Source organism: Schistocerca serialis, chromosome 4 (genome assembly GCF_023864345.2).
Source record: "Schistocerca serialis cubense isolate TAMUIC-IGC-003099 chromosome 4, iqSchSeri2.2, whole genome shotgun sequence".
NCBI classification, from domain to species: domain Eukaryota; kingdom Metazoa; phylum Arthropoda; class Insecta; order Orthoptera; family Acrididae; genus Schistocerca; species Schistocerca serialis.
In genome coordinates, this window is record NC_064641.1 from 322,176,929 (window position 1) to 322,204,096 (window position 27,168).

Below are 27,168 nucleotides of genomic sequence, written 5' to 3' on the forward strand. Positions count from 1 at the left end.
GTCAGCAGTCAGCTTCAAATACCGGTTCTCTTAATTTTACTCAATAGTTTTTCTCCAAAAGGACGTCGCCTTCCATCCAGGGATTCCCAATTGAGTTCCCTCAACATATCCGTAACACTTACGTGTTGTTCTAACCTACCGGTAACAAATCTAGCAGCCCGCCTTTGAATTACTTCGATGTCTTCCACCAATCCGACTTGTTACGGATTCCAAATACTCGAGCTGTACTAAAGAACAGGTCGCACCTGCTTCCTATTTGCGATCTCATTTACATGTGAACCATGCTTTCCCAAAATTCTCCCAATAAACCGAAGTCGACAACCTGCATTTCCTTCGACAGCCCTCGCTTTGCAGCTTTACGCCCAGATATTTAAACGACTTGACTGTGTCAAGCAGGACGCTAGCAATACTGTATCCGAACATTACAGGTTTGATCTTCCTATTCATCCGCATTAACTTACATTTTGCCTCATTTAGTGCTAGCTGCCATTCACCACAACAACTGAAAATTTAGGCTAAGTCGCCTTGTAGCTTCCAACAGTAACTCAAATTCGCCACCTTACCGTACACCATGGCCTCATCACAAAATAACCACAGATTGCCGCCCACCCTGTCCGCCAAATCAGCGGTCCCATCACACCTTTCTGGGGCACTCCTGACGATACTCTTGTCTCTGATGAACACTTCCCTTCGAGGACAACATATTAGGTTCTGTTATTTAAGAATTCTGTGAACTTATTCCATATGGTCGTACTTTAGTTAACGTTCTGCAATGGAGCACTATGTCAAATGCTTCTGGGGATCTAGAAATGTGGAACAGCCTGTTGCTCTTCATCCATAGTTCTCAGTATACTACGTGAGAAAAGGGTAAGTTGAGTTTCACGCGAGCGATGCTTTCTAAAACTATGCTCGTTCATGGACATAAGCTTCTCAGTCTCAAGAAAGTTTATTACATTCGAACTGAGAATATGTTCAAGGATTCTGCAGCAAACAGAATATATGGATATTGGTCTGTAATTCTGCGGGTCCTCTCTTTTACCTTTTATTTATAGCGGAATTACCTGCACTTTTTCCAGTCGCTTGGGACTTTCTGCTGGGCGAAAGATTCACGATAAATGGCAGCTAGATAAGGGGCCAATACCATAGAGTTCTCTTTGTAAAAGCGAAGTGGGATTCCGTCGGGATCTGGTGATTTATTTGCTTTCAAACCTCTCTGTTATTTCCCTACACTTATTGCTATGTCATTCACACGGGAGTCCGTCTGAGACCAAATGACGCTACATTTGTACGAGTCACCTGTGTGGACGATTTCATGAACGTGAAATTTAAAACATCGTCTTTCATTTTGCTTTGTTCAACTGACACACCAGACTGGTCAGCAAGGGACTGAATGGAAGCCTCAGATCTGCTTAGCGATTATACATACGACCAGAACTCTCTCTGGTTTACTACCAGATGTTTTGTTAAGGGGTGCTGGTGGCTGTTGTACGATTTGCCCATAGACATTTTGACAGAAGCATGAATGTCTACTTACCTTCGCTTGCCGTCATTTATGCTTTCCCTTTCTAACAGAGAGGGCCACAGCTTCTGCTCCCTCAGCAACGACCGAAATTCATTCTTAAACGGTGGTGGGCCTTTTCCATCCTTTTTTCCATTTTCGAGACACGTAACTTTGTGCTTAAACTTAACCCATAATCCCTCTACATCATCTTACTGGAAATAAGTGATGGCAGTTCACTAAGTGAGCTGTTATATGTGCACATCTCTTCTATCTATCAGAACCACTCTGCTAGCCTTCTTCACTTATTTATTAACTTTAGTAATCGTAGTTGCTGTAAGATTAATGTGATCCCTAATCCCCGTTTCTATACTGATATTGTCGATAAGGTCCGGTCTATTTGTAACTACAAGCTCTGAGAGTTTTCCATTGAGTGTGAGCTGCCGAGCTAGCTGCTCAAGACAGCTTTCATAAAACATATTCAAAAGTATTTCACATGACTCACCCCACGCCCCAGTTAATCCAAAGGTAACCCGATCTATATTCGGCAGGTTAAAGTCGCCTCCCACTTCTATTGCATGATCTGGGTGTTTACACGTTATTGACAGTAGACTCTCTTTGAATGATTCTGGAAATGTCACAGCAGAAGCTGGTAGCCGATAAAAACATCTGAAAATTAGCTTTGTTTCATTAACTTAGTTCCGCCTACACCTGTTCTGCGCTACAAGAAGACTTCAGTGTCACATTCAAGTGCGACCTCAGTAGAGACAGTATTTTTGTCAACTGTAATGAACACTCCTCCTACAATGGTCTTTAATCTGTCTTTCCGATATACGTTCGGTCGCTAGTCTGCGTTTTTTGTTATCACTGTCGTTCAGTCCACCCACCTCGGTAGGATTCTTGCCAATGTCTCTTCTCTCTGTGGTAGCAGATACGTGCTAGGCAGTGTAAAGCAGCGTTGATGAAACCATTATTTAATACCTACCACGCAGAGGCCGAGTAACTCTATTCGAAAGTAATTTCCTGTAAGTTCATGATTAAAAACTCGGGTGCTCTGGTTCTCCAGTCTATTTGCAGAAAAGCGTTTAAAATTAGATTAAGTCAGCTTTTTATTCACAATGAAACACATAAAATGGTTATCAGGACCGTATTCAATATAGTAAAACGTTATCATTTAAAGTTCACTGTCTATATAAGAAATACTCACTCGAAAAGCTGCCAGAGTTTTAGTAAGTCCGACCTGACTAATTTTCACTTTCTACTAGTCACAGACCCACAACTATTCGCGAGTTAAATATTCGGTCGTTTCAGTGGTCTTCTTCGTAAGACGTGCTCGGCACAATATTTCGTGCAGAGCACCAAAGACGCCACGCGGAGTTGTTACTACGACCAGAAAGTTCATACGCTCATATCTCTCAAACTACTTAATTAGAAACACCAAGCTTTTATTAAAATGTCCGTAACTCCAGTCGCTTCAGGCACGATATGGTCGAACCGAAATTAGCTCACTATTTCCTCATTTTACAGAGTATCTTTAAGGAGCGATCTCACATTGTGTTATCCGTAGGCCGGCTACCAAGCGACTCTTTTAGAGGTTCGCTCCTATCTACCCACTTCTCTGTTCGTGCGGAACAGCTTTATTCCGACTGGCTGTTGATCTACACGACCAATCAGAACGTTCCTTCCAGACCATTCTCGCGGCCAATCTCACCTTATCCAGTCACTAATTTGATAGGAAGTAATGTCAGCAAAACTTCAGATTCTTGTATTTTGTTTAATCAAAATAAATGAAGTGCGAAATTTTCTTCAAATTGATAAATAAACTCATTCCGTCTCTAACTTCCATTCTGGCTGCTTTTATACAAAAGCAAGCACACATCGTCATACTTTATCTGAATCGTGGTTGCAACATAACTTTCCCACGGTTAATTTGTACAAGGTTTTACGAAAAATGAAATATTAAATTTTAACATATGACCCACATACACTCTATCATTCTCACAACAAAATATAATGAAATAATAATTGTGACCGATTTTTGTATTACATAATGCACAGTGACTAACGTTTAAAAAAGAAAATTCCATTTAATTGAGATTTATGCACTAATAACTTTGGAATGGATTCAAATCAAAAAAATAAGCGTAGGTTTTAGGCCTTTTAGTTAATTCTCTTTATCTCCCGAACTACTGTAAATAAAAATCCGAAATTTTGATAGGATCATTCTATTAATAAAAAAGGCTTTGTACCAAATTTGAACAAATCGGATAATAACTACTATGGATTATTCCTAGAGGATATGAATCTTCGTATCGACTGAATGTTAACAGTATGCAGTTCTCACGGCAGGCAGCGTCAGCTGTACTGTGAGCAAAGCGAAGAAAAAAAAAAAAAAAACAACCTAGTCATCCTGCAGCAACTTTACTAGACAGCTGCATGCCTTAGGCCGGTATTACAATATCGAATTTCTTTGTCAAAGATTTGATCAAAGATGTGATCCAATTTTCCGTCAAATATACACTCCTGCAAATGGAAAAAAGAACACAATGACACCGGTGTGTCAGACCCACCATACTTGCTCCGGACACTGCGAGAGGGCTGTACAAGCAATGATCACACGCACGGCACAGCGGACACACCAGCAACCGCGGTGTTGGCCGTCGAATGGCGCTAGCTGCGCAGCATTTGTGCACCGCCGCCGTCAGTGTCAGCCAGTTTGCCGTGGCATACGGAGCTCCATCGCAGTCTTTAACACTGGTAGCATGCCGCGACAGCGTGGACGTGAACCGTATGTGCAGTTGACGGACTTTGAGCGAGGGCGTATAGTGGGCATGCGGGAGGCCGGGTGGACGTACCGCCGAATTGCTCAACACGTGGGGCGTGAGGTCTCCACAGTACATCGATGTTGTCGCCAGTGGTCGGCGGAAGGTGCACGTGCCCGTCGACCTGGGACCGGACCGCAGCGACGCACGGATGCACGCCAAGACCGTAGGATCCTACGCAGTGCCGTAGGGGACCGCACCGCCACTTCCCAGCAAATTAGGGACACTGTTGCTCCTGGGGTATCGGCGAGGACCATTCGCAACCGTCTCCATGAAGCTGGGCTACAGTCCCGCACACCGTTAGGCCGTCTTCCGCTCACGCCCCAACATCGTGCAGCCCGCCTCCAGTGGTGTCGCGACAGGCGTGAATGGAGGGACGAATGGAGACGTGTCATCTTCAGCGATGAGAGTCGCTTCTACCTTGGTGCCAATGATGGTCGTATGCGTGTTTGGCGCCGTGCAGGTGAGCGCCACAATCAGGACTGCATACGACCGAGGCACACAGGGCCAACACCCGGCATCATGGTGTGGGGAGCGATCTCCAACACTGGCCGTACACCACTGGTGATCGTCGAGGGGACACTGAATAGTGTACGGTACATCCAAACCGTCATCGAACCCATCGTTCTACCATTCCTAGACCGGCAAGGGAACTTGCTGTTCCAAGAGGACAATGCACGTCCGCATGTATCCCGTGACACCCAACGTGCTCTAGAAGGTGTAAGTCAACTACCCTGGCCAGCAAGATCTCCGGATCTGTCCCCCATTGAGCATGTTTGGGACTGGATGAAGCGTCGTCTCACGCGGTCTGCACGTCCAGCACGAACGCTGGTCCAACTGAGGCGCCAGGTGGAAATGGCATGGCAAGCCGTTCCACAGGACTACATCCAGCATCTCTACGATCGTCTCCATGGGAGAATAGCAGCCTGCATTGCTGCGAAAGGTGGATATACACTGTACTAATGCCGACATTGTGCATGCTCTGTTGCCTGTGTCTATGTGCCTGTGGTTCTGTCAGTGTGATCATGTGATGTATCTGACCCCAGGAATGTGTCAATAAAGTTTCCCCTTCCTGGGACAATGAATTCACGGTGTTCTTATTTCAATTTCCAGGAGTGTATTTGACAAAGATCTTTGACGTAGCTCTAGTCGGGGTATTACACTGTCATCGTAGTTTTCGTCAAAGTTCAAGATGGCTGACAAATACAAATTGTTATTTACCGCAGCAGCTGCTGCTTGTGCCGCAATTGCAGTGTGTGCACATGTGATACAGAAGCGGGGGAAAAAAAGAAACGTACCTGGGTGAAGACGTGGGTTTCACGACGAGACGTAAAAAGCATTCAGCAAAACTTGTTACGTGAGCTAATAGTGGAAGACGTCAAGTCGTACATCAATTACTTGCGAATGGATGAGCATACTTTTCAGTACGTGCTCAGTGAAGTGATTGGCTCTGAGCACTATGGGACTTAACATCTATGGTCATCAGTCCCCTAGAATTTAGAACTACTTAAACCTAACTAACCTAAGGACATCACACAACACCCAGTCATCACGAGGCAGAGAAAACCCCTGACCCCGCCGGGAATCGAACCCGGGAACCCGGGCGTGGGAAGCGGGAACGCTACCGCACGGCCACGAGCTGCGGACCGTGAAGTGATTCCTCATATCTCAAATCGCAATACTCACCTAAGAAGTGCTATATCTGCAGAAGACAGGCTCACTGTAACATTTCGATTCCTTGCTACAGGAGAAAGTTACTCTAGCTTACAGTACAGCACTCGAATTCCACAAAGCACATTAAGTAAAATAATACCTGAAACGTGTGAAGCAATTTATAAAGCACTAAAGGACCACTGTCTGAAGGTAAATAAATGTTCGATACACTTTATATTCATGAAGATAAATTGTTATTATTTTATTTTATTTATTTAATTTTATTAACATAGGAAATTTCAATTGGTGTGTGATACCACAAAATTAATAGAGATGTATGAAGCGGATGAGGCGCTTTACAATGTGAGACACCCTGAGTATAAAAATAGATTGCGAAGATTGGAGAGATACAAAAATTATATACATATATATTTATAAAATTGTGTCTTCTTCCTGTATTCCAGCCTGCTGCAAGGCAGCCTGGATATACCCAGAGGCGGACGGTTGTGTTTGTTGTGCATGGGTTGTCGCATGCAGCAAATCCCACCTGTCCATTAATTTCCGCTCCAGACAGTGCATTGTAGCAGTGGTGAATTCCTTGCCACCCACTTTTTCCATTTCACGCAGATCTGCTGCGATGTGGGCGCCAAGGGTACCGCAGCGGTCTTCTTGGACAGGCATGGTTCTGACAGCACCAGCCATAGCCTTAAGTGTCCTGCTGGCCTCCACCATGACGTCTGTTGCCACGTCTGGTGTGACTTTCCTCCTTTTAGTGGGAGGCCGCTCTTGACGCAGGGGCTGGGGCTGTGGCTGTGCCTCGCTACATGCGACAAGCTCTTGCATCTCACGCTATAAAATAAGAGATAAAAGCCATTAGTTACGTACTTCTTTGCACATACATAAATCTTATTTATTTACAGGTACCCACAAGCAGAGAAGAGTTGGAGCAAATTGCAGAGGATTTCGAGAAGAAGTGGCATTGTTATAACACTATAGGAGCAATGGACGGAAAGCACATTCGTATTAAATGCCCACAAGCTAATAGATCTCACTTTTTCAATTATACATCCTTCAACAGTATCATTTTATTTGCCATGGTAGATGCTTCCTACAAATTTTTGTATGTTGATGTAGGAACTAATGGGCGTGTTGGTGATGCTGGAGTGTTTTCAAAAAGCAAACTACGTGAGTGTCTCATTGACCGATCCGTTCTCAACATTCCTGAAGGCAGGAAGCTTGGGAACCAAACATTACAACTCCAGTGGTAGTACTGACAGATGACGCTTTTCCTCTGAGTTATAACATTATGAAGCCATAGCCCTTAAAAGGAATCACAAAAGAATAAAAGGTTTTCAATTACAGACTGTCACGAGGAAGAAGATTAGTGGAGAGCAGCTTTGGCATTCATGCAAGTCGTTTCAGGATTTTTCTTAGTACCATTAATGTGCCTCCAGAAAAAGATACCACAATTACCCTAGAACTTAGAACTACTTAAACCTAACCAACCTAAGGACATCACACACATCCATGCCCGAGACAGGATTCGAACCTGCGACTGTAGCAGTCGCGCGGTTCCGGACTAACGCGCCTAGGGAACAGTGTGTGCCGTAGTAGGAGACTGCACTTATCTTGAGACACACCAAGCACTGAGGACCTACAGCGAATAGAACCAGTAGCTTGCCGCCAAGCTGCTTCTGGACGTCCAGTACACGGGAGAGCAGTTAGAGAATACTTTAAGACATTTTACAATGGCGCTGGGAAAGTGCCCTGGCAAGATAATCACATTTAGTTACATAAAATGTAAACAAATGTACATACCTCAAACATTTCTTCGAAGGCTGGTGTGGCACGTTCACTTTCACTTTCCATGCTTTTTATGTTGCAAACACTCTCGTCCGCCTCTGTTGCCTGGTCCAGAAATTTGAGAATGTGGAACCAGTACACTTGTGGAGTATACGCCGCCTGTGCACTGGCTCCACTTTTGCTTTTATGCATCTGCAATATTAGTAATGAAAATAATGTAAACTACTTATAGGTTACGTAAACATTATTGTATGCTTCAAGTCGCAGCAGTGAACAAATTAATGCTAATCATTTGTATGACATGTAAACTTTACTTGCATAATTAAATATAAATGAATATGTCAATACGTACTTTTGGTTTCTCGTACGAGTAGCCTGTGCGGAGGCCATAAATCTTTTTCTTTACATCCTCAGCCGTACATCCAGGCCGTATGTCACGGCTAATAATCTCCGCAATATTTTTGTTACTCTCCAATCTTCTTAATCTATTTTTATAATCAGGGTGTCTCACATTTTAAAGCGCCTCATCCGCTTCATACATTTCTATTAATTTTGTGGTAGACGCCACACACCAATTGTATTTTGCGGCCATGTTTACAAACACTAACGATGACAGAATGCTACAGCAATGCTGGCGCTCCGCGTGGTAACATATCGCATTGCAGTGAGCAGAAGACTAGCGATTTCTTTGATCAAATCTACGGCCTCGCCCTAGATTTGATCAAATATTGGACGACATTTGTCAAAGTTCCCTATTACACCATCAAATACCTTTGACAAAGATATTGGACAAAGAAATTTGATAGTGTAATACCGGCCTTAGGAGCGAATGTCATCTCGTAATAACTTAATGCGTTACATGTTTACTGAGAAAATTCGATTTATTGGGACAATTTCGGGAAAGAATGGTTAACCTGCAAATGAGACCGCTTGTAGGATCAGGTGGGACCTATTCTTTAGTACTGCTCGACTGTTTGGGATCCATAACGGGTCGACTAACGTGTTTAGTGATAAAACTGTGTCTTTATTCTCAGCGTCGTTTGACTTGCTTTGTTGTGAATCAACTGGCGAGAGATCATCAGAGCCCCTCAGACTACCGCCATTACAGATACACAAGTGCACTCCGCAAGTACTCTGCTACCCGACTAGATGCTTCCTTTATTTAGTGCACCCCTGACGTATCAGCGGCAGTCCTACAAATCCTCACACGATAACAAAGATCTAGAAATCTGCAGCCGAGACCATCAAAGAATCGTCGAATCGTTTGGCTGAGACCCTCCACTCGGCTCCAAACCAAAGGACCCCGATCAATTCTGGCAACGATGCTGGAAATTGCGAACTGTGTTTGCACCCCGCACGTTAGGCCAGCAGTCTTCACCACCTCTGCCAGCCGCCTGTAACAACTGAGGATTACCTTACAACCCAAGTGACAGGCGTCGTTGATGCCAACATGAGCCTCGACTTGCAAATGACTATAAGCTACACATCTCATGTGAGGCCCCTGGCAGACATACCGAGTGCACATTGGCTTTCTTTCCAGCCCTGAATATTGTCTGCCTAAGGGGCTCCATAATGCACCTAACACTGGAGCTCTCAGTAACTAGTAAATCACTCCCCCATTGTGCCTGCTCAGACCTTGCTGAAGAAGCTGGCTCCACTCACAGGGTGAACGGACGAGGCCAGGCAGCCAGTCTCCACATTGGACCTCCACCTCGAGCGACCCAAACGCGTTACCACCCACCACTCAACCTGCGTTGAGAGCGGATCCAAAGCATCATGTACACTAAGAGGTGCCTCGTAAGCTGAGCGCTTGGGCAAAACAAGTGATACCTGAGGTACCCCATGCAATGCGCTAGAGTTTCCGCCACCGCTACACCCTAGGCCAGCAGCCTGAAAGTGACTGACCGTAGCCAACAGCACTTTCAGCTGTTCGCGAATTGCGACCAGCACCTCCTGCGTCCGCACACAGCATGTACACATCCTATCCATCCTAGCAAGGCTAACTGAAGAAGTCAACTATAAAAGTAGAAAATCCTAGAAATGCTTCTTGCAACACTCTTGATGTGTCACCGAAGGAAGCTGATGCGTTGAAGAGCAGTGTCAAAAACGCGATATTAGCCCTCTTAAATAGAGGAACACGTACGAAATTTAGTAAATATGCCACGAGCGAAACACAGAAAATATTAAACACTTAACATTCCGCTCTGTAGACCTGTATCTACCCAGAGCTGGAGCCTATAAAGAAATGTAAACACCAAGTGATTCAGATTTTGAACTATTATAAGGAGTCAGGTGACCAATAATATTGAATGAGATTGTAACTTGTACCCTGCTCGATAAATGCTGATTTTGTGTGATATCTGTTGATATCTACAGACTATGGTTGTAATGAACTATGTTTGAGATAGTTGAGGAGATTGTTCTCGTGGTTGCGCTGGATACTATGTACATGGAATTATTTGACCTGAGTTGTCGTACAGTTGTAAATTCCAATCGAAATAAAGACTTAGGTAATTTGTTATTGTTTCTTTTTATAATGATATGTTGTTTAATGAATACCGACAACTGTTTGTATCCCTCTGAATGGAATTTACTGTTACATGATACGTCTTGTTATGGCTCTTTGTGCAAGTTGGGCACCAATGGTGGAAACTTCAACAGTTCAATAAAAATCTTGAACAGTGGTGGACGAGGAATTTCAGCATAAGAACGTATCCTTGCTCTTCGAATGGTCTTGTCAAAGAGGTCGGAGAAGCGGACAAAGGTTTAGAGTACTCTCTTGCCGTTGAGGTTGGAAACTGCCTCTAAAAGGTGGGAAAATCGGTAATGGTCAGTGGTATGATGAGAATGAAGAAGGCAGTGATGTCCATTGCATTACAGATACACAAAGTGTATCCACAGGACATGTGGACTGTAATTGATGAGTGTCACTTGACCTCTCCATTGGCAATAAATTCCGGACTCTTCTCCTATTCGGATCTCTAGGAGGAGCTGCCAAGGGAGAGGTGACCATGAGAAAGAGAATGGATGACTAACAAAATGGTAACATTCTTCAAATCGTGACGTGGAATTCCAGAACTTTGAATTCGGTAGGGGAGCTCCTCGTGAATCGTTCTGCTCATTACTCAGTGTCCTGACCCCATAATCAAATCATTTACATTCTGGACAGTTACCAGCTTGTCTTAGAGCCTACTGAAAAGGTAGACCAGAGATCTCCTTGATTTGATCAGTCCATCTGCTCGTTGCTCTTCCTCTCGGTCTCTTGCCCTTATTCTTCCTTCTACGAATATTTTTTGTAGGTTTTCTTCATCTCTTGTCACAATATGACCAAAGAACTAGATAATTATGTGGTTGAAACGAAATGAAGGACACTTGGAGATACTGAGTTGCTCAATAATTGACACGTTTGTAGTTCTTTCAATCCATACTACGCGCTACACCCTGCACCAGCACTGAAGCTCAAGTGCATTGAAACGGTGTTTGTATCAGGCTTTAAGGGTCCATAAAAGAAGACGAAAGACACGAACGTTTCAATAATCCGAATCTTTGTGCTGTTCGTTATTGCTTTGTTCAGCCAGATCTTGGCTCATGGTGAGCTTCTTCACAACCACTCACGTAGCGCGAGCTGTCTGCTTATTTCGTCTTCAAACCTATCCGTGTCACAGGTGGTTGATTACTGACAGGTGAAAGAATGCACGACTTACAGTTACCTTAATCGACCTTTGAGGTGAACCTGTACTCCACAAAGAGTTCTCATGTGTTTGGAATTGCTAAGACCTATATGATACACAAACGCTTATTACCTTTGTCAATAACTCAGCAAGTTCATCTGCTGGCTAAAGGCACGTTGTCATCAGGTAATCGGAGGTTGTCAATAGTTCTACCATCAACTGAGATGCTCTTAGTCCAGCCATCAAAAAATTTCCAAATGATATTTTCTGCATGCATGTTGTACATGGGGGTGGGGGGATGGAACGTAACCCTCTCCGATCCTTTTGATACACTGAAGAAATCAGACGTGCCAGCACTTGTTGTAATAGTTGCGAGGTGATTATTGTATAGAATTGTTATCAGTGGTGTCAAGTGTGGTGGACCATCGACCTTTGCAAGCACGTACCACAGCTTTTCCCACGCAACACAGTTAAAGACTCCCCTATATTCAAGGAAGCAGATGAAGAGGTGCAGGCAGAACTCTAGCGATATGTAGATTATTTGTTGTATGCTGAGAATCTGTTGACAGCTTCCTTTTCCTTCAGCGAACCCTGCTGGTTCTGTGGATATGTGAGACTGAATGTATGGCTTCAAAATTTGATTCAAGATGTAGAACAAAGTTTTGCTTACGTGCGGTATGAGAGGAATGGTTCAAAAGTTGAAGTAATTCCATATTGAAAATTTCTTGTGTAGACATATTGAGAGAGACTTCGAACAGTCCTCTGGCCACTCCTCAGATTCCTATATTCTTGCACACATTGACTGCAGTATATCAACACCTTGATGTACCATTTCCTTGATCAACTCAACAAGTTCTTCAGATGACGTATTGCGTCCTACTCTTCACTTAGTGAGATTGTAGGTTCCGATGTAAGTTGTTCAACTACATGATTGTCCGCACTGTTGTTAATCCGAGAACACAACTGCTTCATTCTTGCCTCTGATAGGGTTGCCATTCCTATCATCTACCACCCACTTACGAGGATTACATTAACCTGTGATGCTTGTGAGTTTCTTGAAGAGATCACGCACTTGACTCAGATAACGATGTTGTTCAATCTCCTCACAAATACCGTTCATTAGCTGTGATATGTCCTTTCTACAGTTCTGTTGTATTTCTCTGCACAGCTTCTCACGCCTGTCTTGATCCTAGGTGGTGTGGATATCAGTTTTATTCACACTACTTCTCTCTTCTATTAGTTGTAGTGTGGATGGCGATATCCTAGAATGTTTTGCACCTTGTGGTCGTTCTTATATAGGAAGTGGTGAGGTAATGACCTGCTTTACTTGCTCCAGTGTGGTACTGGTACATCTTCAACAAGACTGATGTTGTGGCGTTTTGCTCTTATAAGCTCACCAGTCTTCCAAAAAATTCCTTAGTTGTGAGTTTTAGTTGTCTTTCTCCGCTTTTCTTCGTCAAGTCGAGATTGATCCACATTTTTATGAACAACTGATTGTAATCACTTACAGTCCTAGACCAAAGTCTTCCAACATCTTCACATTAGGACGAAATCAAGCTTGTTTCTAAATCTATCCTAGGTGACATCCAAGTGTGCAGTCGTTTTGGGTGATGCTGGAACATAGTACAAGAGACTCTCAAGTCGTTTCTCACATAGAATTCTAGCAAGTATTCGCCTCGGACATTTCTCTCAGTATACCAAATGCCCAACTACAGGTTTTATGTATGTGATTGTGTGATGTCTCAAATTTAAGTAGTAAAGCCTTCTTGAATTATTGCATGTTCTTTGTTATGGATCTTCCTATGGACTTGTTCCAGTTTTTCATAGAGCTCCTGTAATATCTCATTCGATGCTGTAGCAATAAGGGCATAGGTTTGGACGATGTTACGTTTACACGGATAAATATTAAGTTTGGTGGAGTTGATCCTGTCATTAAAGGCTTCATAGCCGAGAATACAGCTGTTGTTGACGTTCCTGGGAACCACTATTGCAACTGCATTTCTGCTTTGGACGGTACTCCCTGAAAATACACTGTGTTCCATCCTTTGCTCATGAAATGGCCACTTCCTCTCCAGTGAGTCTCACTAAGCCAGAGGATATCCATGTCATTCACATTCATTTCTCTTTCTGCTATAGAAAGTTTTCCCATCTGAAGAAGCCCATACACATACCGTGTTGCAAACTTTCTTACAATGCGCAGGGGTAAATTCCATTACGGTATTGGTCTAATGACTTCTTTCAATTCTGCTCCACCCAGAGATCCTAATGGGGGACTTGAAGCTCCAGACAACAGAATTGAGCAAATCCTTGGCGCTTTCCTGGAAAAAATTCTATGGTGGTTGCCCACTGCCTTCCATTGACCTCCCATCCTTCCGCTGAATTGCTCAACATGACACAACGTGTAAGTAGGATGTTGAGAACTGAGGTGACAGAAGCTAAGAGCTCTTGATGAGTTCTTGTAATCACGTGTCACCCAATTCTTCTTGTCAGACTCACAAGGTATTCTCAGAGACTCCACCAAGTCATTTTCTGCGGCAGGTAGGGAAGCTACAGAATCTGAAAAGGGAAACATTAAGGCTCAGTTCAGATATATTGGGGTTAGTGAAGTGAAATGGAAAGAAGACAAGCATTTCCGCCCAGCTGATACAGCGTAATATCAACATATGAACAGCAGCAGAAAATCACATAATGGGAGTAGGATTCGTTATGACTAAGAACGGAGGGCAGAGAGTGAGCAACTGTGAACACTCCGGTGATACAGTTGTTTCCATCGGAAGCAACAGCTAACCAATACCGACAACGATTGTTCAGGTATACGTGCCGACGTCACAAGCAGAAGGAGTGGAGGTAGAGGCAGAATAGAGGTACAGGTAATTCTGTACGTAAAGCGAGAGTAGAATCGTGAGGGATTGTGTTGCGATTTTAGCGGAAGGAGTAGAAAGAAGGGTTACGTGGAATATGGGCTCCGTAGCTGGAACGTGAGAGGAGAAAGACTGCTTGAAATATGCAATAAACTTCGTCTAATAATAATGAATACTCTCTTCAAGAATACAAAGGGATTAGGTATACGTGGAAAAGACCGGGAGGTACAGGAAGATTTCGGTTTGTTTTGTAATTTTTGAGAATATTGTCACGGAGAAGAACGTGTAATTAGTTGAACGACGAACACTAACTTCACTTAACCAAGGTTTATTCAGCACTTGCACATACAAAAGTGCGGAGTGAACTGTTTCCGGCCAGAACACATACGGAATATATACAGTTACAACAGAACATTCCAGTACAACGATTCTTGACATTTGTGGATACTTATAGAATGTACTCGAACCGAATATAGAAATTAAAATTTCACAGTTCACGTGAGTTTTGAACTCACGACTCGTCATACCATAGTCTAGGAACATAACAACTACACCAGAATGACTGTGCTACTCACACCTTTCTGCTATATTGCTTCGTCCTTAAGAGAACAGCATCTCGGTGTTACGTCGTCCTAGTCCGGGAACGAGTCATTGGTCCTGCATACTCCGGCTCCTGATGACTGATGATCGTCCTGGCGATGATTTTCTTAGAACTTTCTTTGCCGCTACGCTCTTCGTTATCTTTCCGCTTGTTGCCTGTCGCTGGAGCTTCGAATTTACCCTGTGTTACAGGATCCTTATAGGGCTTCATTCGAAGGACGTGGACCGTATCTCTGATATTTCGTCGTCTTGTGTCGGGTTGGAAATATTCAACTTCATAAGTAACATCAGACAACTGTGTTACAACCTTATAAGGTCCCAAGTAGTGCCTGAGGGGCTTCTCAGAGCTTCTCAGAGAGACCAACCTTCCGAACAGAAGTTAAGATCCAGACGAGGTCACCAGGTCGGTAGACAACAGGGCAGTGGCTCGCGTCGTACCTTCGGCGATCGTTTTCTTGAACCTGCTGCGTGCGGAATCGAGCTAACTGCCGAGCTTCCTCAGCTCTGGTTAACGCATGGCCGATGTAGTCGTCGTCCACGTCATCAGGATGTAACGGAAACACAGTGTCCATCGCCGTAGTCGCCTAACGCCTATGCGCCAGGAGAAATGGCGTAGTGTGTTGTTTGGCGGTGCTTTAGGCAAACGTCACGAAAGGCAGCACCTCATCCCAGTTACTCTACTCAACACTGACGAACATTGATAACATGTCGGCCAAGGTCGTCATGTGATGAGAAATGTTGCACAGACGGTTTATCTATGTCACAAGATTCGATTGAGAAACTTTCCCTCGATCCGTAATTGACGACCTTGGGGTACCGTGTTGTAACACAATGTCTTCCACTATGAATTTGGCTACCTCGAATGTTTCGGTTGTTTTCACGGCTTTTGTAATCGTATAGCGTGTCAGATAATCAGTGCAAACAATGAGCCATCTGTTGCCACTGGCAGACGTTGGAAATCGTCCGAGGAGGTCAATCCCAGTACGCCGGAAAGGCGTTTCGGGAGTCGGCCAGGTGGTTTCTGAGAAACTGACTTTCTCCTCTGGCACTCTCGACAGTGCGACACATACGAACGCTCCTAAATAAACCTGACCAGAAAAATCTCTTGCGGATCCTGTCGTATGTATTAATAAATTCTAAATGTTCGATCTCTGACGTGTCATGGAATTTCCGTAGGCCATCTAAGAGCATGTTTTTGGGAATCACTGGTAGCAACCTCTTTCCAAACGGATCAAAGTTTTTCTTGCAAAGTAATCCATTAACTACCTTAAATTGTCCTTTCACATCCTCCGACCGATTTAAGGCAAGCATAATTAGAGATATCTTGGCGTCCTTCATCCGCTAAGCAGAGAGCTCCTGGAGTGTAAAGTCTTGATGATCTTGAGAGACAGTCGGCACCTTGATGTTTTCTTTTGTACACTATGGTAATGTCATACTCTGGAAGATGTAGTGCCCACCTGGCGAGTCGTCCTGTTGGATCCTTGAGACCTGACAGCCAACAAAGTGAATGATGGTCTGTAACAACTGTGAATGGCTTCCATAGAGATACTTTCAAAATTTGCACATGGCCCAGATCACAGCAAGACATTATCTTTCTGTAGTTGAGTAGTATCTCTCGGCTTTTGTAAGTTTCCTAGAATCTTAGGCTATAACCTTCTCTTTTCCATCCGAAATTTGCGCCAGAACAACACCGAGCCCATACCCACTGGCATCTGTGTGTAGTTCTGTAGCTGCTCTCTCATCATACAGACCAAAGTACAGGGTCAGTCGCAGCACATTGAAAGAATCTTGTTGAGGACCAACCCAGATAAATATAGCATCGGCTTTTAACAACTCTTGGAGTGGCCTGGCATTGATACAAAAGTCTTTGATAAAACGACGGTAATAAGAACATAATCCGCGGAAGTTTTTCACATCTCTAATACTTTTCGGAATAGGAAATTCCTTTATAGATCTCACCTTTTCTGGGTCTGGCCGCACACCTTCATTTGACACAAGTTGTCCAAGTATTTTGATTTCTTTTGCTCCAAAGAGACACTTCCTTGGATTAAGTTTCAGTCCACCTTGTTGATAATGTCATCTAAATAACAAAGGCACATCGTCCACTTCAGGTGATTTAGAAGATTATCCATCATCCGTTCAAAAATTGCTGGTGCATTACACAAACCAAACGGCATTGACTTAAACTCATACAGGCCCTCAGGGATGATGAATGCAGGTTTCTCACAATCAGCTTCATCTACGTCGATTTGCCAGTATCCCGAGTACATGCCCGTGGTTGAGAAAAACTTAGCCCCCTTCAGACAATCTAGTGTATCGTCAATTCGTGGAAGGGGCTAAACGTCCATTGTAGTTATCTCATTACGTTTCCTGTAATCAACACAAAAGCGCCAACTGCCAACGTTCTTCCTGACGAGAACCACTGGTGAAGACCACGGGCTGAATGTTGTCATTCTCCATCATTTTCCCTACCTCGTTGCGAATTATTCGATGTTCCGTTGCTGACACCCGGTATGCCCTCTGGCTTACTGGTTGATAGTCTCCAGTGCTAATCCGGTCTCCAGTGCTAATCCGGTGCTTCACCGTCGATTTGTCTAATTAGCTCTTCACCTGTGCATTGAAGCATTCAGAGAACTCTTGAAGAATGACAAGTAGCTTCTTCTGTTGCTCCTGAGTGAGATCTGGCGATAGTCGAGCTAGAAGATCTTGTCTCGTAGTGGCAGCGTCAATTTCGCCCACAGACTCTTCGTGGGAGGTTTCTACGACGCTCGGCAGTTCGGCAATTAACGGATCAGGGTTTGCTACGCACATGCGTCTTGGAAGGATCTGCGGTTCTCGGCGACAGTTAACTATCCACAATTCACCGAATCCGTTCTTAAACGAGACGACAGAGGTTGTGATGACCAAGTTATTCTGCAGTCGTCTGCTTCTCTCACATTCCACTACAAGATTCATGGTTTGATGCATGGCATGATATATGACAGTTACCCTTCTAGCGCTGACTGCAGGAACGATCACCTCATCCAGCACACATTGTCTCCACGCACTCGGATGCGCATCTTACTGTACACAGTATCTCACCTCTTCTAGCAGCGACCGACCACAATCTGTAATTGCCTGAGTATCTTTCAATAAGTCCCATCCGAGAATAACGTCATGACTACACTCTTGTAAGACGATGAATTGTATGTTCTGTGTATGGACACTTATACCCACACGAATGACTCATCTTCCTATATGTTCTACATATTTCCCATTAGCCACCTTTAGCAGAGATGTTGTGCTGTCGACGAATACGGTTTCTGCAACTGGTGACGATACTTCCCCGAAATGACTGAATATGATGCTCCAGAGATCACAAGAGCTTGGGATGGTCAGCCATCCATGAGGATATGCCGTAGTTTCCCATCATTTTTGTAGTGGTAGCCGGCGGCCGATTTTTTCTTCGGCGGCCTGACTTCCAAAGAAGGTCGCGGTGGCTAGGTGATCGGCTGGGGGTTCTAAACGGCGATGGAGACCTTGACCGGCGTGTTGGGCAGCGTCCTCTCCAGCGTCTAGCTTGCGGCGATGGTGATTTCACCGTCTTAAGTGGGAATGAAGGACGCGAGATTGGGGTCAGTGTCTGTTCCATTTCCTCCCTTATGGTCTCTTGAAGCGTCTCGGTTTTTTGCTCGCCGTGAAATCCAAGTGTCTTCTGAACTTCCTCTTTCACTGTCTGACGAAGAACACTTGTAAAATCAGTTCATACGCCGGCCGGTGTGGCCGTGCGATTCTAAGCGCGTCAGTTTGGAACCGCGTGACCGCTACGGTCGCAGGTTCGAATCCTACCTCAGGCATGGATGTGTGTGATGTCCTTAGGTTAGTTAGGTTTAAGTAGTTCTAAGTTCTAGGGGACTGCTGACCTCAGTAGTTAAGTCCCATAGTGCTCAGAGCCATTTGAACCATTTTTTTCAGTTCATACCTTCATCACAGACATCGATACGACGTTTGGGAGCCGCTCAAACTTATTGCTTGTAATTATTTTCTGATGCATTGTCTCGATATTCTGGCACCATTTTATAAGATTGTCTGCTGTTGAAATCTCCTTCAGGAGTAGGCTTTGATACACGTCCTCAGCAACGCCCTTCATGAGATGTGCAACCTTATCTTCCTACTTGATTCTAGAATCCACCATTTCACACAGCTCCAAGACGTTTTGAATCTAGGATGCTGTAGTTTCTCCTGGACGCTGTGTCCTGCACTTTAATTTATCTTCTGCCTTGCACTTCTGTCGTAGTGTGTCGCCGAAATACTTGCGCAGTTTCGGCTGGAATACTTCCCAGCTTGTGAACTTGTCCTCGTTGCTCTCATACCATTGCTTGGCAGTGCCCTCCAAGTAGAAAACTACGTCAGCCAAACACACGGTGTCATCCCATCTGTTAAATTTGGCTGGACGATCATACACTTTCAGCCACTTGATTGGATCTAGGTCATCTTTACAAGAGAACCCGGAAGGATGTCTCATGTGGTGGCACATAGTTGCTATCATCGTAACGTACTCTCCTTCTCCAGTCTCCGATAGATTGCGATCTATTGAATATGGCTCGAACTCGGGTTTCTCGCCACGTAAACGGAGGCTCTGTCGTGGCCTGAGGCGGGCCACTGTGTCGTCGATAATGTGCACTATCACAAGTTCCAGTACGCAGCACCTCCACCAGAATAATGTAACGTAGGAGAAGGTGTAATTAGATGAATGACGAACACTAACTTCAGAACTTGCACATACAAGATCGCGGAGCGAACTGCCTCCGAGTAGAACACATTCGGTATATATACAGTTACACAACATTCCAGTACAATGATTCTTGACCTTTGTGAATACTTCTAGAATGTACTCGAACCGAATACAGAAATTAAAATTTTACAATTCAGATGAGTTTTGAACTCACGACCCTCCAGGCAACAGTCTGGTATCACAAGCACTACACCAAGGTGATTGTGCTGCTCAGCTTCTTCTGTTACAATATTTCTCGTAGAGAAGAGCGGGTTTTCTTAGTAGTAGAATGTACATATACAATCTCGACCTCAAGAATCCTTTACTTTTGTGGTTACCGGTTTCTGTCAGTTAGTGACCATCTTTGGATATCATATTCAAAATGAACATAGAACAGATTAAGAGGGATGTGCACAAGTAGTAGTAACACATAAAGTACATACTACATAACAAATAATAAAAAAGAAACTATACCCACAGAGCACCAACTATCTGCAGTCCCTGTCCATTACACACCTGCTCTCCACATAGAGATTCCCACCTGAGGTCGGACGTGTTCGTGCATTCGCCCTGAGGCGTATCGGGATAGTCCGTGCAATTGAGATAATGCTGTGTCGCTGATGGCGCACTTACCTAGTGAGCATGAAATCCCCGGTTCTAATCCCGACCCGGCACACATTTCCTCTCGTTGCCGCTGATTCCAATTAGTGTCCCACTCGAGCTGACAGCAGTAATCCCCCTTCAATTTACATATAGCGTTTCACAGCTGCTGGATCCGCGTGGTGCCTGTTCTTCCGACGGAACAGACACAATGCATCCAAATAATTGCGTATTGCTCCTAGATCGTAGTGATAGTGGAAATACCGCTTGACGGACGCCGGTATTTACCTTCGAAGCAGCGTGGAGGTGTCGATGTGCATGTTTCACAGATGACTATTTCAAAGTAGCGCCAGCTACTAGTTGTTACAAAGTACTGGCGTACAAGTACGACTGTCGTATTAAGTGTTGGATCCCCTAAATGATGTTGACCAAGTAGCCAACAAGAGTACAAGTAGGGTACATGATACTTAAAACACGAAAAAACAGCAGCTACTTCAAAAGAACTACTGCACAAAATCTCACTGACCCGTCGAAGTAGTCAGAGACAAAACAACGAGCATAAGAAAGCTGAAGTTTAAAATAACTGTGAACATGGATTTTGACAGTTATTTCATAAAACAGGCGTACACAGTGTCTGATGTATAGAAATATAATACACTAAGGGGAAATCGAAGTAGTCATAAATGAAAACCAAACGAATGGCAGTCAAGAGATAAGGATACTCCATCTGCAGTTGTGTAAAGTCACAAAAGGTCCGTAATATAGCAACGACCATGACGTTACAATCATTGTGTAGAGAAATAAGCGGGTAATTAGTGCGAACAGAGGTAAAATAGCATTCTTTAGCTAGCACAGGTAAAAATCATCATACTACATGAAGGGAGGCACTGCATGCAAAAAAATGGTTCAAATGGCTCTGAGCACTATGGGACTTGACATGTGAGGTCATCAGTCTCCTAGAACTTACAACTACTTAAACCTAACTATCCTGAGGACATTACACACACCCATGCCCGAAGCAGGATTCGAACCTGCGACCGTAGCGGTCGCGCGGTACCAGACTGAAGCGCCTAGAACCGCGTCACTGCATGCAAACTGGGTCTATCATGACAGTCATTAATAAAAAATATGAACATAAAATAAAGTGCAGGAAGTTTATTACAGACATGAAACCTTACATAACGAAAAAAAGAAAGACAAGGATAGTAATGGAAGAGCATTAAGTCTTCAAAAAGATCGTAGAAATTTTTTCTCTCAAGTCTAACTACTCCGTGAGTATAGAAGACGATTTGTTTTTGTGGTGAGCATAAATTTCTATCTTTTTAAACATGTTAAGTAACAGTTCTCTAGGTCCATAGTGAAGGACTTTTAAGTTCTCCGTTGCAGATCCTTCTGAGTGAGTGTGATGTGTTATGTGTTGGCCAAATACTGATTTATTACGACCACGTAGCTGAAGTGCGTTCTTCATAAAAGGTAGTAACGTTCCTACCTGTCTGGTCAATGTACTGTTTGTCGCAACCTTGACGAAAATTTTTATAAACGCCACAATCCTGCTCTTCCATTCCTCATTTATTCTGTCTTTCAATTTTTTATGGAATGACTTCATGTTAACAATAAACTTTGTTCACATTCTTATAAAATCTTTGCTGCTTATGTTATCATTTTTATTCACCATTATCTTAATTGGCCCAGTGTGTGCGTAGTGCCTCCGTTCATACAACATGATGAATTGGCCCTAAAGGCTATTTTACTTCTGCTCTTATTTATTCCTCTTTTATTTCTCTAAATAATGATTGTAACGTCATGCTCATTACTATTTCACGGAGTTTTCGTGGCAGTAGCGAGTCCAAAATCATACATTGTATTTTAAGGCGTACCCGGGATCAGATATACACTCAGATCCCAATGTGGTAGTGATCAAGAGTAGGCTGATGATTAAGAGACTAGTCAGGAAGTCCGCTATGCGAAGAACTGGGATGCGGAACAATTGAGGATTGAAGAGACTTCAAGTTCTCTAAGGCTATATACACTGCGAAAATGAATAGCTCAGTGGACAGTTCAGTTGATGAGGAATGGACATCTCTGAAAATGGCAGCCACAGATGTTGGGAAGAAAAGCATAGTTACAACGAAGGTATTTTCGAAGAAACCACGGGCCAAAAAAGGAATATTCCCGTTGATCGGCGGAAAAAGAAAGTCCACTAATTTTCAGGGTAATTCAGGAATATAGAAATATAAGTCACTTAAGAACGAAATAAACAGGCAGTTCAGGAAAGCTAAGGCGATATGGCTGCATGAAAAATGTGAAGAAATCGTAAAAGAAATGACTACCGTAGATACTGATTCATCTCACAGGAAAGTGAAACACTCTTTGGTGATATTAAAAGCGTAACATTAAGAGAGCAACGGAATTCCGCTGTTAAATGCACGGGAGCAAGCGGATATGAGAGGAAAGTAGACTGAAGGCCTCTATGAAGGGGACGATGTCATTTAAGAAGAAACGGATGTCGACAAGGAAGAAAGAGAGGACCCAGTATTGGAATCAAAATTTAAAAGAGCTATGGAAGACTATAAGCAGAAAGGACTCATAACATTGCATCGATATTTACTAAAATCACTGGAAGAAGCGACAAAAAAAAAAAGGGACAGCTATTCACGCTGGTGTGTAGAATGTATGATATATACAATCACACTTTCGGAGAAAACATCAGCCACAAAATTCTGAAGACTGTGAGTGCTTGTACTATCACACAGTCAGCTTAACAGTTCATGCTTGTAAGTAGCTGACGGGAATAGTACGAGGTGCATTCAAGTTCTAAGGCCTCAGTTTTTTTTTCTAATTAACTACTCGCCCGAAATCGATGAAACTGGCGTTACTTCTCGACGTAATCGCCCTGCAGACGTACACATTTTTCACAACGCTGACGCCATGATTCCATGGCAGCGGCGAAGGCTTCTTTAGGAGTCTGTTTTGACCACTGGAATATCGCTGAGGCAATAGCAGCGCGGCTGGTGAATGTGCGGCCACGGAGAGTGTCTTTCATTGTTGGAAAAAGCCAAAAGTCGCTAGGAGGCAGGTCAGGTGAGTAGGGAGCATGAGGAATCACTTCAAAGTTGTTATCACGAAGAAACTGTTGCGTAACGTCAGCTCGATGTGCGGGTGCGTTGTCTTGGCGAAACAGCACATGCGCAGCCCTTCCCGGACGTTTTTGTTGCGGTGCAGGAAGGAATTTGTTCTTCAAAACATTGTCGTAGGATGCACCTGTTACCGTAGTGCCCTTTGGAACGCAATGGGTAAGGATTACGCCCTCGCTGTCCCAGAACATGGACACCATCATTTTTTCAGCACTGGCGGTTACCCGAAATTTTTTTGGTGTCAGTGAATCTGTGTGCTTCCATTGAGCAGACTGGCGCTTTGTTTCTGGATTGAAAAATGGCATCCACGTCTCATCCATTGTCACAATCGGCGAAAAGAAAGTCCCATTCATGCTGTCGTTGCGCGTCAACATTGCTTGGCAACATGCCACGCGGGCAGCCATGTGGTCGTCCGTCAGGATTTGTGGCACCCACCTGGATGACACTTTTCGCATTTTCAGGTCGTCATGCAGGATTGTGTGCACAGAACCCACAGAAATGCCAACTCTGGAGGCGATCTGTTCAACAGTCATTCGGCGATCCCCCAAAACAATTCTCTCCACTTTCTCCATCATGTCGTCAGACCGGCTTGTGCGAGCCTGAGGTTGTTTCGGTTTGTTGTCACACGATGTTCTGCCTTCATTAAACTGTCGCATCGACGAACGCACTTTCGACACATCCATAACTCCATCTCCACATGTCTCCTTCAACTGTCGATGAATTTCAATTGGTTTCACACCAAGCAAATTCAGAAAACAAATGATTGCACGCTGTTCAAGTAAGGAAAACGTCGCCATTTTAAGTATTTAAAACAGTTCTCATTCTCGCCGCTGGCGATAAAATTCCATCTGCCGTACGGTACTGCCATCTCTGGGACGTATTGAGAATGAACGCGGCCTCAGTTTAAAACAATGTGCATGTTTCTATCTCTTTCCAGTCCGGAGAAAAAAAATCGGAGGCCTTAGAACTTGAATGCACCTCGTATACAGAAGACAGGCAAAGAAAATTGAAAATCTGTTAGAAGCGATCAGTTTGGGTTTAGGAAAGGTGAAGGCAACGGGAGACAGATCTGACGTTGCAGTTGATTCTGCAAGTAAGACTAAAGAAATATCGAGACACATTCGTAAGATTTGTCGACCTGCAAAAAGCGTTCGGCAGTATAAAATGATGCATTATGTTCGAAATTCTGATGAATATAAGATAAGGCTATAGGTTGAGACGGATGATAAAAAATACGTACGAGAACCATGAGATAACAAAGACACTGTAAGGCCAAGAACGAAGTCCTCTCTTCAGAATGGGTGTTCTGTCTATATCAAAGATAGTTTCAAGACTGGGATTTAAATTCATTGTGAAAGGTTGTGAATGATAAGATTAGCTGTGTACATTGTTATCTTCAGCGAAAGAGGAGAAGAATGAGGGGATCTATTGAATGGAGTGAACAGTCTGCTGAGTACATAATAGGTGTTGAGAGTAAATCGAATAACGACGAAAGTAATATGAATTAGCATAAATGAGAACAGTAAGAAACTTAACTTTAGACTTGGGGATAAAAAAGTAGAATAAGTAAGTCTGCTACTTATGCAGCAAAATAACCCATGATGGAGGAAGTAAAGAGGACATAAGAAGCAGGCTAGCATTGGCAAAAGGGGCATTCCTCACACAGGAACGTATACCAGTATCAAACTTTGGTATTAATTCGAGGAAGACATTTCTGAGCATGCACGTCTGCAGCACTCAGTCTGCGGTAGTGAAACAAGTACTATAGAGAAACCGAACCAGAAGAGAACCGAAGGATTTGAGATGTAGTGCTGCAGATGAACGTTCAAAATAAGATGTAAGGTAAGGAGTGAGGAGGTTCTCCAGACAGTCCTGCAGGATTCATGGTGTCAGTTTCTCCAACGCTACTTCAGACATTAGTCGAGTCCATGCCAAGTCGTGTTGCGGCACTTCTGCGTACTCACGGGGGCCCTACACGATATTAGGAAGGTGTACCAGTTTCTTTGGCTTTTATATTTCCTCAAGACCCTCTGACCTAAAAAACCACATATTCTACAACATACCGGCCCCCTATGCGTGTAACCACCTCCTGCGTGTAATGGACTTGTGACCTATTTACCAAAATGGGAAACCAAACCGCCCTATGGTGCAAGTGGAGGAATCATCTGCCTTCACAGTTGCAGAACCGTCTGAGCTCTGATTCAGACCTTCCAGTCGGATCTGTACCAGAGGTCCGTAATCGGTCCTGTCGTCTTTGCTGCTCTGATTTCATCACATAAGCAAAAGTAACAACCTTTACCACTTCAGACAGCCACTCGAAACCGGGGAGAATCTCTTCCGACATGAAACCACCCTCTATAGCTGGCTGCACCGTGTGCTATTCGTGGTATCTAGTAGCACCCGTTCCACGTCTAGAATGACTCCACTCGGTATGTACACAGAGAGTACACTGGCATTTTTCCCCTCACATGGAGCGGAATGGCCCCCACAACGCACTTAACATTGGAGCTCCCAGTTACCAATAATACCACCCTTTGTAACTAACCAAACCTTGCAGGCTGAGAGCATTTTTCTGAGACAGGACAAGCGACTGCATCTGGCTGAGTGACATTGTCCTGAACCTTAGGGAAACAATGTTGAAAATTTTGTTATCTTCATCTGTTTATGTTGGCGAGTGACCCTAACCATTTTCGGAACAGGATAATAAGAGAAAACATATTTTTCTTGAAACAGAAAATGAAGAAGTTCTTCGGTGTTTATAAAGCACTCTCTGGCGATATATTATTGACTGTTAGAGTGAATGTTGTTGAGTGGCCTTCCTTCTCGTCATAGTTCAACGTAATCTTGGCTTGCGTGAAATGGCGAACAAGCCAGTCAATGTGTATGTGTGTAATGCGACAGTAATTCGATCATCAGTAGTTAAGTGTGCTTGAGTTAATGATGTTTAGGTAATAATGCTTATTTTAAGTTCTAGCAGCCTGATTCAAATTTACAGTGCTATACATCTTCATACATATTTGAAACTTACTCAAAGAACTGCACAACATGTAGTTACTTGTACAATTTACGTCTAAATTGTTTTTGTTTTCAGTGAAGCTGCTGGTATGTTTATTCAGTTATTTAGTTTTAGATGACCAGGTTATTCTTAATTTTATCGTCTTTTTCTGTTCTCAGGGATCCCTTTACTTTTAAAGTATGGATTGTGATCACACATTAAAACTGTCAAGATTTATTATACGTTACCATAAGTACTGCGACTGTATGTAAGAAACATCTTTTCTATTTTTGGGTGTGGATTAAAAAGCATTTATTTATATGTTACGCAGAGGTCGAGGCTGTGTCTTGGCATCAACCAATTTTGTGTATGCATGCAATGTAGCCCTGCCAAGAAACCTTTTGCAAATCTAAAGGTCGTAAATTCAATTAAATACCTAGGAATTACAATTACGAACAACTTAAACTGGAAGAGGCACGTAGAAAATACTGCGTCGAAGACAAATCATAGACTGAGTTTTATTGGCAGGACACTTATAAAATGTAACAGGTCTACTAAAGAGACCGTCTACATTATGCTTGTCCGTCGTCTTTTGGAGTCCTACTGTGCGGTGTGGAATCCTTACCAGATAGGTTTGACGGAGTATATTGAGAAAGTTCAAAGAAGGACAGCATGTTTAATATTATCGCGAAATTGGAGAGAGGGCATCACTGGAACATTACAGGACTTGGGGTGAATATTATTAAAACATAGGACTTTCTCGCTGTGGCGGAATCTT